The sequence below is a fragment of the Pleurodeles waltl genome, chromosome 2_1 (genome assembly GCF_031143425.1).
Source record: "Pleurodeles waltl isolate 20211129_DDA chromosome 2_1, aPleWal1.hap1.20221129, whole genome shotgun sequence".
Classification (NCBI taxonomy): domain Eukaryota; kingdom Metazoa; phylum Chordata; class Amphibia; order Caudata; family Salamandridae; genus Pleurodeles; species Pleurodeles waltl.
Window position 1 is genome coordinate 356,464,729 of NC_090438.1, and position 13,997 is coordinate 356,478,725.

Consider the following 13,997-nt stretch of genomic DNA (forward strand, 5'->3'; position numbering starts at 1 on the left):
TCCTACAGAACATTTATACTTGGTGGGGCTGGCAAGCCAGACCCAGTGCCCTTTTCTCTTGCTCATGGAGGCTTGACCCGTTTTTCCAGGCTCCAGGTGTTGAGCACCTCCCTGTCGTGCTGCCTGTGACCTCGACACAGCACATACCCATTCAGTGAGGTCCAGCATCTGTGTATAGACCCTTCTTTCCACCTGTGACCACCCAGATGGTTCCAGATAATTTTCCAGCAGACATTCTATTGGGGGGGGCAGGAGCTACAGTTAATTTTTAGGGCTAGCCATACCTCCCCATACCATGCTCACCGTGGCCATGGGATGGAGTTTGGTTCTGCTGTCTGCATATGTCACTTGGTGGAATACACCAGGTAAGACCTGCTCTGTGGAAACCAGTTTTTCAGTGGCCACAGTCACACTGGATCCTATATCTCTCAGAGCCTCCACCCCAGTCCCTGGGTTGACTTTAGGTCTCTGCCTATACCTCTTCATGCTGGGCGGTAAGGTGGCCATGGTTGCAATGTCCACCCCACCCACAGACACTAAGGTGACCTCTGTGTACCCTGATCCCAACCCTGGGCCAACTTCCACCCCACACCTACACTAGCAATCTCATTGGACTGCCCAACAGTGGGGGGTCTCTTGGAGCACAAAGCAACCCTTCTTTTGTGTCCAGGCTGGTGACACACAAAACACTGGCCGGCCTTAACAAGATCCAGAAACTTTCCTGCCTTAACAGGATCATAATGCTTTCCCTGATACCCTTTCCTTTAGAACTGGCATGGCTTGGAGATCCCCCACCCTAAGAAGGTTATGGGGACTCTTGTGAGGACTCCTTAAACTTTTTAATCATCATTCTCTTGGTTCTTCCCCTGAGAAGAACCATGTCCTCCCTTTTCTAATCCCCCTCCAGTGGTTTCTGGTTAACTCTGGTTCTCAACAAGTCATCTGCTACCTCCCCCAGCTCTCTGGGGTCGGTTAACTTAGAGTTAAATAGATACTGGCGTAGCTTCTCTTGGGCACAACTAGTTAGAAGGTGCTCCCTCATAATTAAACTGTACAGCCCCTTGAAGGTACTTACCTTGTTGTCCTGTATCCAGCCCTTTAGTGCCTTAATTGAGATGTCCACAAAATCAACCCAGGACTGGGTGGCTATCTTATGGGTATCCCTGAACTTGAGCCTGTACTTCTCTGGGGTCAGACCAAACTTCTTAGTTATCACCTCTTCATACTAGGGTAGGAAACGGTTTCCTCCCCACTTAGGGTCAGGAGACTATCCATCCCAGAAGTTGGGACCAACTCCCAAAGGAGTGAATCCCAATATTGAGGCTTAACCCTTCTCATCTGGAGGGTCCTCTCAAAGCCCCCCAACCATTTACCTATGTCACCCCCCTCTACATAAGCAGGAACAACCCCCTTGGGCAGTCTGGGACAAAGCCCTTCACCCATTTGAACCTCAGCTTCTCTGTCCTGCCACCATCTCTTGTCTCTTCACTTGCCCACTTTTTCTTCTCCAGGGCCAGCTTCTCTGCCTCCAAAGCTATGTATGCCAGCTGGGCTTTCATCTCTCTCTCTAAGAGACAGGTTCTCTCCTTCTGAAGGGGCTTCCTTCCCCCAACTAGCTTTCATATGGCCCTGGGGAATGTGTGAAGTGAGGGCCGGTCTTTCTCCTCACTAAGGTTCACATGCCCTCCCTCCCCCGAGTGTTTGGAGTTGAATTCTTCCCCTACTTCTTCCTCCCCTGGAGCTTCCTCTATGCTACTTTCTGTGTCTCAGCCCAGGCTGTCAGGGATTTAATAAAAATATTTTTCCTGGGGTTAGTGGCTGCAGGCAACCCCCTCTGAGTACACAACCCCCTCAGCTGGACTACTGTCATTGTGGGTAGGCAAGCCAGATCAAGCTCCATGGTTTCCTAGTTTTGTGTCACAAAAATGCAAACATTGAAAATCCACCAAACTAAAAATCAAAAATTTTTTTGCACTTTGACAGTTCAAAGGATTTTTCATTTGCTTTACTTAAAACTGTAGTGTGATACTGAACACAAGAACTGAATCCCACCACTGTACACGAAAAATGTTGGAAAGTGGATTATTGGTAAGGGCAGGTAAGAACCTACACATAGCAGTAGGCCACTAACCCTCATAGGTCCAGTTAGGTCTCAATAAATTAACCCCAACTCAACTCTTGGTAGCTTATCAACAAGATTTAACTTATGAGACAAAGGGCATCATTATGACTTTTGGTGGTGTTTTGGGAAGACTGCAGCTGTGGCGGCCGCCAAGAGACCGCCATGTTGGCGGTAATCCAACTGTCGTATTATGACTCACACTGTGAACACTGCCAAAAGTCAGCCAAAAATCCAAAACAACCAGCACACTGAAGGAAGGAAAAGAAGTGGTTCCACCACCAGTACAGCCAGCCCGACAAAAATCTACACACCAGATTATGAGCCACAAATCACCACAACGATTCTTCCATGGCAGAATACCATTGGCGGTGCAAACCACAGCAGTCTCAAATCACATCAGTCAGAAGACAACACCACATTGGATAGTTTGAATACCCCACAACTGAAACACATCCACATACCTGACACACCTACTCACTGCACTATATAAACACACCTCTACACAACCCATAATCCTTTGCAACTGAAACACCATTCAGATACTCAAAAGCCAAAATATAGAAATAGCTCTCTTAAACTATAGGTACCCATACCCATCTCACTTAGCACACTCCCCACATCAGCACAACTGTCACAATACACACACTACTAATACACACAAATTTACTACAACCATCTCACACTCACAACACAGCACCCACACCTTACCAATTACCAAACACTGCACCCTTACACTCACAACACTCCCACACACCATCTACACAACCACTACCATGTCCCCACAAAACACCCACATTTCACAGATGAGCGAGCTGAGGGTCATGGTGAATTAAATTGTCAAGGTAGAGCCACAGCTGTTTGGAGCACAGGTCCAACAAACATCTATTGCCAGGAAAATGGAGTTGTAGCAAAGGATAGTCAACAGGGTAAATTCTGTAGTTAGTCATCCATGCACAATGGATGACATCAAGAAGAGGTGGAACGTCCTACGGGGGAAGGTCCGTTACATTGCATCTAGGCCACAGATGGCCATGCAGACAACTGTCAGTGGGCCTGCACCTCTTCCCCCACAGTTCACATCATGGGAGGAGAAGGTCATGGATGTACTGCATCCTGATGGCCTGACTGGAAAACCCGGGCGACTGAAGTCTAGTATCCACTCACACTATTGACTAGTCCTGCATGCTTCCTCACCCCCATATCCTCCCTAATTAACTAATTGTGCTACTGCAACTCTCACCTAATCACCTTATGCCCATCTCTTGCATACCACCGATCCACTCAGCCCAACTGCCTTCACAGCCCTTGGCATTTGACGTTAGTTACAGGCTGATCAGATCACTACAACTCCAAGAATGCACTAGTCCATAATGTTGAACACCTGGATTGTGCACATCAAATTTGTTGCATGTATGACTAATGCACCAGCTACATCAATTAGATTGTTCTTCTGAGGGCCAGTACATGGCAATGACAGCAATGCAAGGGTGCACACACACACAAACACGACAGCAACCAAAGCAAAACAGAGCTACAGCTCAGTGACCATTCCCATTGGCCACTGATCAAAGGTCCCAGACCTGAAATAGAAAGATCTGGTTTGAAATGTAAGATGGCAGACTCCGTGCACATGCATAACATCTACTAACAGCACGATTTCCCCTGCATAATCACATATTGTATACTCGCTCTGACACCATGGTGCATTGTGCAGCTCTTATGTTAGACAACTAGCAAACCTGACTAATTGCTAGGCAACAGAGCTGAACAGTCATATCATATATCAGACATACTCAGATTGCAACTGCATAAAAACCTGTACCCAATTGGTATGACAGCTCACAATATAGATTAAGGTAAACAAGTCAAAGAGTCGTCTGTACAACTAAGTTTTGCTGTGCTTCATCTATCAATTTTATTGTAGAGAATCATGTAAAGCCGCTTCCTGCATCATGCAAACACACATACTAATCTGAACTCTGTGTCTTACTCCCCCCACAGGTAACCTTGCCATTGCCACCACAGAGAGGATAACTGAGACTGTCAAGTCCCTCTCAGAATGAAGGCCCCAGTGAGGAGAACACCTCTGGCTGTTTGGATACTGACGAACAATGCCCACCTCACCCCTGTTGCATCGAAATCACAGGAAACCATTTGCCCCCAAACCTGTGTCCCAAGGACTGTTCAATCTATTGTGTGCTCCACATTAGAGGGACTAGAGTCTAACCTTATCATCCTTGACAATGGTGGACCTGCAGCCACTGGGAATGGGCACACTGTGCCAGGGGCACAGGCAAGTGAGGCTAGGGTGCATGGGAGAGATGGTGTGGGCCAGAGGCTGGGGCCTCAAAGGGACACAACTGACCAGGAAACCATCCCCCAAGTCTTGGGAGCATACCAAAGGTCCCAAGAAAAGATGGGACAAATCATCACCATGTTGGGGAAAATCAAAGGCTGTAGAGGACATACCACCAGGAAGTGATGTAGCAGTGGCAGGCATAAAATGACCACATGGCTACCATTGCAGGGGTGCTGAGGGACATCAATACCACCCTGATGACAGTCTCCACACAACATCAGGCCCCTTCCACTAGCAATATTAAATTTGCCCCTTCTATATCTGCAGCAGCTCGTGGAATGGAGGCCCTGCCAGGGGAACCTCATGCCTCAACACACCTCCCTGTGTAGCAGAAGAACCCCTGCATTAACATGGACATCCACCCAGACATCCAGCTAGAGCAGATGTCAAGACCAAACCCACTGCCAGGAAGTGAACCTCTCCTGGTTTGTCACCCTTGTGTACCACAGATACACCATGTTGACTGTTAAGAAACAAAACTCCATTTTACCATGGTACAAGGACACAGGACTTGTGTAACCAACTGGTGTAGTAGCTACCCTGATGATTACATCAACCATGACTTCACTCATCACTTAGTTTCATTTAAGCACTTTAATTGTTACTGGTAGTGTTTTGATATGCACAATAAATCACTTAAACAGAACTACTGTGTATGTGTCCTTTATAAGACATGTACAATTGCCATACCCCCTGTATCGAACAGCCAATGAAATGGTCATCAGATGAAGGCTCCCTCAACAGCAGATACATTACAACAGAAATGTTTCAGAACAGATGTCAGAGAGGTTGAAATCCAGGTCAACACAATTGTATAGTTAGTATTTCAATCAACAAATAGAGCATCACAGAGTACCATCAGGATGTATTCCATGCTGCTATACAATGCACATATACAGGTTATAGAAGTCAGGCTCACGCTAAACAATCTGCAACACAGGGGCACACAGATAGGTCCTCTATATTACCAGGTAGAGGCTATTTACATACCCATACCATAGCTGCAAATTCACATATCCCATTGAACACACAATGAACACGACACAGGAACTCAGTACTCAAAACACACACTTACATAGGCCCACTACCTGTAGGATTGTCAGTCACCTATGTTACTCTTCAGTTACATGGACCTTGGATTGCAAAGATAGAACACAATCACAGCTAGGTCCCGTGGGCATCACAAAGTACTTCACCCATTATGGAATGAGAGGCCATGATCCAACCTTCACACATGTGCCACAAAATTCCCTTGACACATCACACACCATTTAACATCCTCCTCAACCCCACAGGTAAATGAAAAGGACTAAGAATTAATCACCCCACTTGTGTGGAGGATAAACTCTCAAGGTACCATCCCACTGAAACTAAACTCATGTAACCAGGTATTGGTCAGGTATACCTCTCATGTTTGTCAGCAATCACCATTGTCTACTGACAATGAATACCTCAAGCCTAGGTTGCAGAGCCAAACATGACATAGCTAAATCAGTGAGTGGAAGGAAAAGAGGATATGATAGTCCAAGATACATACCTCAAATCTGAGATGTGTTTACCAGAAGTGCATGTTAGCATGTGCGACAACAATACAAGAAAAAGCTATCAGTATGCATCCACAACTCACATATAGCCGTTGGAGCTCATGGCAACCCCACTGATAAAGCAAAAAGGGAGGTGTAATGGCAGTCATCTACTTCAAGTTGTGCACGTTCGTCACAACTAGAGGTCCACTTCATATACCTGAATGTCAGTTGAAGTACTGATTGATGAGCTCGGCCCTAGAATCACCTGCTCCTTCTTCCTCGGGCTCTTCATCCCTTGCCATATCAGCATTTCCAGCCACTGATTCAGCTGCCTCTTCCTCTTCTGCTAACAATGGTATTCAATGTCTCAGGGCTGGATTGTGGAGCACGCAGCAGGCAACGATAATCCGGCATACATTGTGGGGCAAGTAGAGAAGGCGTCATCCAGCTAGGTCCAAGTACCTGACTCTTGCCTTCAGTAGCCCAAATGTTCACTCAATTACACACCTCATCCTCCCTTCAGCCTCATTGTAACAGAGTTCCCCTGGCATGGTTGGGTACCTCATTGGTGTCAACAGCCAAGGATGGTTTGGATAGCCTGAGTCACCTGTGAACGCAATGGTTAAACAACTAAAAAATGTATGTGGTACTGGCTATTATGATTTCAGGATGCATAACACACACACACTAAAATGAAAACTTACCAACCAGTCAGGCCCTCTCATTTTGGAGTTGTGCCATTAGCTGATGGACATTGCTGTTCCGCATGATGTAGGAATCATGCACAGATCATGGATACTTGGCTGTGACTTGAGATATACTGGTCTGCCAGACACACCGCCTCAACGTTGATTGAGTGTTAGTTCTTCCTGTTCCTCTACACCTGTTCTTTGGCGCTGGTAGGGACCAAAGCTACATGGGTGCCATCATTGACTCCTACCACATGTGGAATATGTCCCATCTCATTAAAGTCTGCCTTCACATAGGCCAAATCCGCTCAGTGGGGAAACCTGATGTAACTGTCCCGGTGTCTCAACAATGCACACAGTACATCTGTCAAAACCAGACTGATTATGGGCTGAGACAACCCTGCTGTTAAAGTCACTGTATTCTGAAAGGAGCCTTGGGGCAGGAAGTCTAGTACTGAGAAGGCCTGAACGATGTGATGTTTGGCATAGGGAGTTTGAATGGCAGGCATCAGATCTGGCTCCAACTGAGTGCAAAGATCCATGATGGTATGACGTTTAAGACAATGTCTGCATAACATGCCTTTCCTCCATGGTGTCCAGGTCTACCAGTGGATAGTACACTGGTGGCTGTCTCACTCTCCTCATAGTAGCATAACTATGTTGGGAGAAATGAAGATACAATGAGTTATGCAGAATGCACACATAATGAACACTTTATTTCCTCACAGTTAACATCTGTAGAGTATGCCTGGCAGATCTGACATCCAACACAGCACATAGATATGTACCTATTTCACCCACCGTGGTGCACATTGGCAACTCTGGCAATGGGATTGTACATATGATTCTACTTTAAGAGGATGCGTGTAAGAATGTGTGTAAGACTTAACTTTCCTGCAGTAATCACACATGTCTGAGAATAGATCAATATCTTCCCATGGACAATGAACCTCTGAGTAGTTGTATAAAGTTATCACCATATTTACTCACTCAACACATTTTTACTTCACATTTGCACAATATGTTACACAAACATGATGGCAGTAGATACAGCTATACAGCATTTTAGGGGAGTAAATGAATGATGCAGATTTGTCTAAACTGCCATCTATGAAAAGTACTCAAAATGGCTGGTGCCTGACCTACTGTACAGGACAGGTGGAACTGATTCAAAAGGCCAGGGCACTCGTATGAAATAAGATAAGAGTCTGTGCAGTTAGGTTCTTGGTCTTCGGAGAATCAATATATAATCCAAACAGAGTTAAAGTTCAGTGTCTTTATTTACTGCTGAGGCCCAGCTGGGGATGTCCTCCCAAACACGGAGGGGTGCCCTTTGGACCCTGACCCTCCCTAGTAGCCCATATTTACGCAGTTGCCTACCCTGAGGCGGATGGGCATTTGAGGGCAGCACAGCAGCCACAGGGGGGTAAGTACTGACTGACTCCATGTACTTTATTCCGGTAGTTAGGTGTTTGCTGTCACACTTTAGCCGCTGTGACACTGTAGTAGGTGCTACATGCATGTTGACTACTGGGAAAACATAGTAATCACGGGTGGTTGAGGTGCTGGCCTGGGTTTTTGCCACCCTGGTAAGACATGAAGGACGGGAGGGGTAGGGAAGCAGTCAATAGTGGAGAGGAAAAGCTTCGAATGGACATTGGGGTGGAAAGAGGGTGTAGGTTTGGGAGTGGGGGAAGAGGGAGTGGTTTTAGGAGGTGTCTGTCTGCTGAATTTGGGTGCAGGTGCATGGGCTGGATGGCTATTGCGTGTCTGAGTTCCTGCGTTTGTATACTTTAGGAGGGGGGACAGAAACAGTGGGAGAGGACACAGGTGACGTGTGCATGGCTGTTGTGGAGGTCTATTCCGGTGTGGTGTGTGCTCTGCTAGGTGTGGTGGTGAGGCTGGTAGTGGATGAGGATGTAGTGCATGCATGTGTGAGTATAGACGCAACTGGGATGGAGGTGGAGGAGGAGGAGGACGGACACAGTGGAAATTGTGGATGTTGGTATGTCTGCATCTGGATGGTGTTTGTGTGAGTGCCTTTGGGATTATGTGTGGTGCTTGTGTTTGCCAGTGCCACTCTTGTGTGTTGTCTTGTGTGCATGCTCATCTGCCTGTGTGCTTGGGATAGGTTGGGGTTGAGGAAAATGGGATTGGGAAGAGAAAGTTGGAGGTGGGAGGGCAGAAACAGGGACAATGGCTGCCATCAGAGAGGAGGCCAGAGCCTGGATCGATCTCTGTTGGGCCGCCAAACCAGTGTGAATGCCCTCCAGGAATGCATTTGTTTGTTGCATTTGGGCTGCCAGACCCTGGATGGCATTCAAAATGTTGAATGCCCTACAGAGATGGACCTCAGTAGGTCAATAGCCTCCTCACTCAGGGCAGCAGGGCTCATTGGGGCAGGGCCTGAGGTGTCTGGGGCGAAGGAGATGCCCACCCTCCTGGGTGAGCGGTCACAGGCAACTCGATGAGGGTCTGCTGGAAGGGCGGTTCTGGTACGGGGGTGGCAGCTGTACCTGCAGCTTTGGTGGTCACAGAGGTGTCTGACACTACCAGGGAACTTCCATCGGAGGAGGTATCTGTGTCTGAACTGTCCTCTCCAGTCTCCGCTGTGGTGCTCCCCTCGCCCTCCGTCCCACTGGTGCCCTCACCGTCAGTGGACTCTGCCTCCTGGCTCCTGTGGGGTGCAGCTCCCTCCGTCGCCAGTGCCTCTGCTCCTCCGCAGATGGTGCTAATGCAGATAAGGACAGGGTGACAAAACAAAAAGGGGGGGAGACAAAGGATACACCTGGTCAGTGGCTGAACCAACACCACAGTTGGCGTGCAGACAACTCTCACACACAGGGAACAGCCCTATGCACTATGCATTGCACTACCAGTTATTTTTCTAGCCACCAAGTCATGGGGAGGGGCACACACCACCAAATGCAGCACACCTGGGACGCATGTAGCCCTGGACAGTTGTGGATGCCTACGAGCTAGGTAGCATGATTATCTCTTCAGGACCCTTTCCAATGGGGACCTACGCTGCAATGTTAGGCCTGGGCTAGGGGCACTAACTGGCATACATCCCCCATCCGGATATCATGTGTAAGTTGTAATGATGGGCACTGTACTCACCCCTTTGTGGCTGCTGTGATGCCCTCAGGCGCCCAACCAGCTCAGTATAGGCCACTGCCGGTATGTGGGCCATCCGGGGGCTCAGGGTTCGACGGGCACCCTTTCCTCGTTGGGAGGCCATCCCCAGCTGGACCTCAGCTGTCTTCTGTGCCCAGCATCTCAAGTACTCCCACCGTTTCCGACAGTGGGTGCCCCGCCTGCCGTAGACCCTCAGGGTCCGCACGTCCTTGGTGATGCCACAACATATACCCTTCTTTTGATGGGCGCTGAGCTGCAGAGATAATACACACAGGAAAATAGTATCAGACAGTCCTGCCTGTTACACTTATGGCCCACCATACCCCTTTACATCACCATTTGCACACACATGGCCCAGCACACAACCAATGTGCCGCCTAGAGGACAGCCTCCCACCCCCTTACACGAGGCCTTCACACACACACCACTCCATGCATCCATGCCACATGCATCGTGCTCACAGTGTACTCACCTGTTGATCTGGAGTCCCATACAGCAGTCCGTACTGGGGTAGGATCCTATCCACTAGTCGCTCCAACTCCCCCGAGGTGAAGGCAGGGGCCCTTTCCCCAGTCACACAGCCCATGGTAGGTTCCAGACACAGGTCACAGCAGCACATGCAGTGTAGGTCCACTCATGTTGAAGGTCAGGTAGTAAGTGAGGAAACAGATATAAAAAGGGGGTCACGTCCGCAGCTGTGCATACCGTCACCTCCAGCGTAGATCACCTTTGGCCACTGTACCCCATAGGGCCCAATGTTAAATCCCACTTACCCAATACAAACTGACATCATGCATTGTACTGTTGTGGCTCCCATGTTCAGTTTGTGACCGGCTCCTCACTCCTTTGTCCCTTAGATTGCTACCGCTGGGGATGAATAGGAGGTGGAGACATACCCCATGGCCAGACACCTGGTGGAAGTGGCAAAACTGGAGGGCAGGCACATCATCCTCATGGCCACAATCACTGAGCTGTATGCCCAATTTGAGCCTGACCTGATATCTGCTATCCGTCACCCCACTGGGATTCCCTCCTCTTGTGCAAGTTCTATCAGTACTCCATTTCCTGGAAACTGGTTCTTTCCAAGTGACAGTGGGCTTGGCAGCAGGAATATCACTACCAATGTTTTCAATAGTGCTTTCCAGAGTGTCATCTGCCCTAATTAAACACATGTGCAGCTACACTGTTTTCCCCCCCAGGTGGAGGGTTTGGCCACAGTGAAGGCGGACTTCTATGCAATGGGACATATCCCCAACATATTTGGGGCGATTGATGGAACTCATATTGCATTTGTCCCCCCGTCACAGTGAACAGGTGTACAGAAATCGCAGAGTTTTCACACAATGAATGCACAGATGGTGGGCTTGGCAGACCAGTACATCTCCCATGTCCATGCTAAGTATCCGAGGTCTGTGCATGATGCCTTTATCCTGAGGAATAGCAGCATCCCAAATGTGATGGCCCAACTAGAGAGGCACAGGGTGCGGCTAATAGGTGAGCCCTAGTTCCCACCCAGTAGGTGTTGGAGTATGGGTATGGTGTGGGCCATATGAGATAGGGTGTGGCTAAATGTTGTCCCTCGATATTTGCAGGCGACTCTGGTTACCCCAATCTATCATGGCTACTGACCCCTGTGAGGAATGCCAGGACAAGGGCAAAAGAACGTTAAAGTGAGGCACATGGGCAAATAAGAAGGATCATCGAAAGAACCTTTGGCCTTCTGAAGGCCAGGTTCAAGTGCATCAATCTAACAGGTATATACATATGCTACTCACCCAAGAAGGTCTGCCAGATAATCGTTGCATGCTGCATGTTGCACAATCTTGCCTTGAGACATGTGCTTTTCTGCAGGTGGAGAAGGCTGGAGATGGCCGTGTGGCAGCAGTGGACCCTGTGGACAGCAAGGATGAGGAGGCAGAGGAGGAGGACAACAGAACAGCAGTGATACACCAATACTTCCAATGACATACAGGTAAGACAGTGTTACTTCACATTTCATAGTCAATAATTTGTATATCTTTGGCACTGGCATGCTGTTATTTCCCACTTCTATTCCCACTTACTGTACCCTTTGTCAATTCAGTTTACAGATGTTGGTGCTCCACTATCACTCCTGGTGTGATCACTGCAGACAAATACATGTCTATGCTTTGTGCACAATTCCTGTACAGTTGAATTACAATGATTGAACCTGGTTAAGCGAATACATACTTTAGAAATGTAACACACTCCACACTTGTTTTTTCCAAGGGTGTTTATTGAAGTGCTAAGAAGAAGAGGGACAAGTGCAAGTGGATGGGGTGATGATGGAGGAAAGTCCAAGGTATTGTTCCAGTCTATTTGTAGCACAGGTGCATTGTCCATGGGGACATATTTGCATCTGACCTCAGGCATTAGAGAGATATATAGGTTATTGATTCGCTCTTTATCACTCATTAGAAATCAATGGGTAGGAGATGGAATCAGTGACTGATAGATCCTACTACAAATCTATATTAAGTAGCTCAGTAAGTAGGGCATTTAACATATCTCATAGTACAAAATATAGAAAGCAATATTATAAAAACATTTTACTAAGCTGCTTCAAAAAATTCAAAGTTGGAGACAACAATCAGGAGGTGAATATTAAAGTTTATGGAATCAGTTACTCTTTTTGTTGTTTAGATACCTATATTTGCCATGTGCCATAAGTTCACAAAGTTCTGACAGAATGTCTCTGAATTCCTGACAAGATGACTAAATCAGTCATTTGAACTTTAAGACAATCTTATCTTACTGGACATTAGTAACCTGCACTGTCACAGCTTTCTTACTTTTAATATGATAATTAGACATGTGATTATTAGACAATTTATTATTGCAAGGAGGTGAAAAACCCGTAAGCCACTTGCATTACAGAGTTGTCTACATTAGATGAGAGGAATATGTCATTTTGAATATTGGTGTGCTAAGTGTAACAGCAACAAGGAATATTTTAATCAAGTATGGATACTATCATACCCATGTTGATTATGTTAGTTCAGGTTTCGTTCTATATATTCTTCATAAGATAAATGGGTGATATAAAGAGAAATCTGTTTATGTTTTTTCAGTTAAAATTATTGAATTGTCATGGTTTCTTAAAACACAAATCACATTTACAGATACTCACTGTTAACATTTGGCACTACAGGTTATAATGTTTTCATAATGTCTATTATGCTATATACTATTATATCTTGTGAGTGCGTATGGTAGAACCGTTTTGGATCCTGAAAGACTCAGTAGGATGATGACTTAAGAGTTAGAATCTGGTGAAGGGAATGCAGGTTTAGAATGCAGAGTTTGTAATTGCACGCTGAAGAATAGCAGAGTGTAGTGCATAGTTCTATGTGTGGCATATTAATTGACAGGCATCCAGGCTACTACAGGATGCTACAACTGACAATGAGTTAGGGGATAAGTAACCTGAAAATCAACAGTGCTCTCCCAGAGAGTTTGCTGTTATCCAAGCAAACTGCTTGTGCATGCCACGTGTGCCTAAATTAAAGTTAGGAATCAACGGTTGGCATATGTGGATTCAAAACACAACTCCTGCTGATGGGAAGCATTTCATGATAAAGAACACTTCAAAGAGCAATCTATGCATCATTGGTCAAGAAACTCCGATCAAGGCCATACAGAAAGGTGCAGCTACACAATATAAAGCTACATGGTGAATTAATTGATAGTGCTAAATGCGGCCACAAATAAATGCAGAAAAGAACACTTGCTGACAGAACAGTTGATATACTTAACTGAGCCTCGAAAAGAAGAGCTTTTTGGCCTCATCTGTGGGTGAGGAGACCCAAGAAGAACTACAGGGGTTGGGCTTACAAAGTTGTCCCATACTTGAAGCAGTAGACCACCAAAGCTGCTGGATAGGGACCCAACACAACTCCAGGAATCCCAGAAAGTGAAGGGCTACAAAGGAGCCCAAGAAAGAGGTCTAATTTTCACAGATTGTTAAAGTTTATCTAGAAGTCAGCATGTCACAAAGCTATGAATGAACCAATTTATCTAGACCACCAGATGGAGTTGGGGAGAGCTCAAATCGCAGTGTCAGCCAATCCCATGAAAAGTTATAATGCTGCTGCTTTCCTGAAACCACCAACCTTTGATACTGCCAAAGAGCAAAATATTGG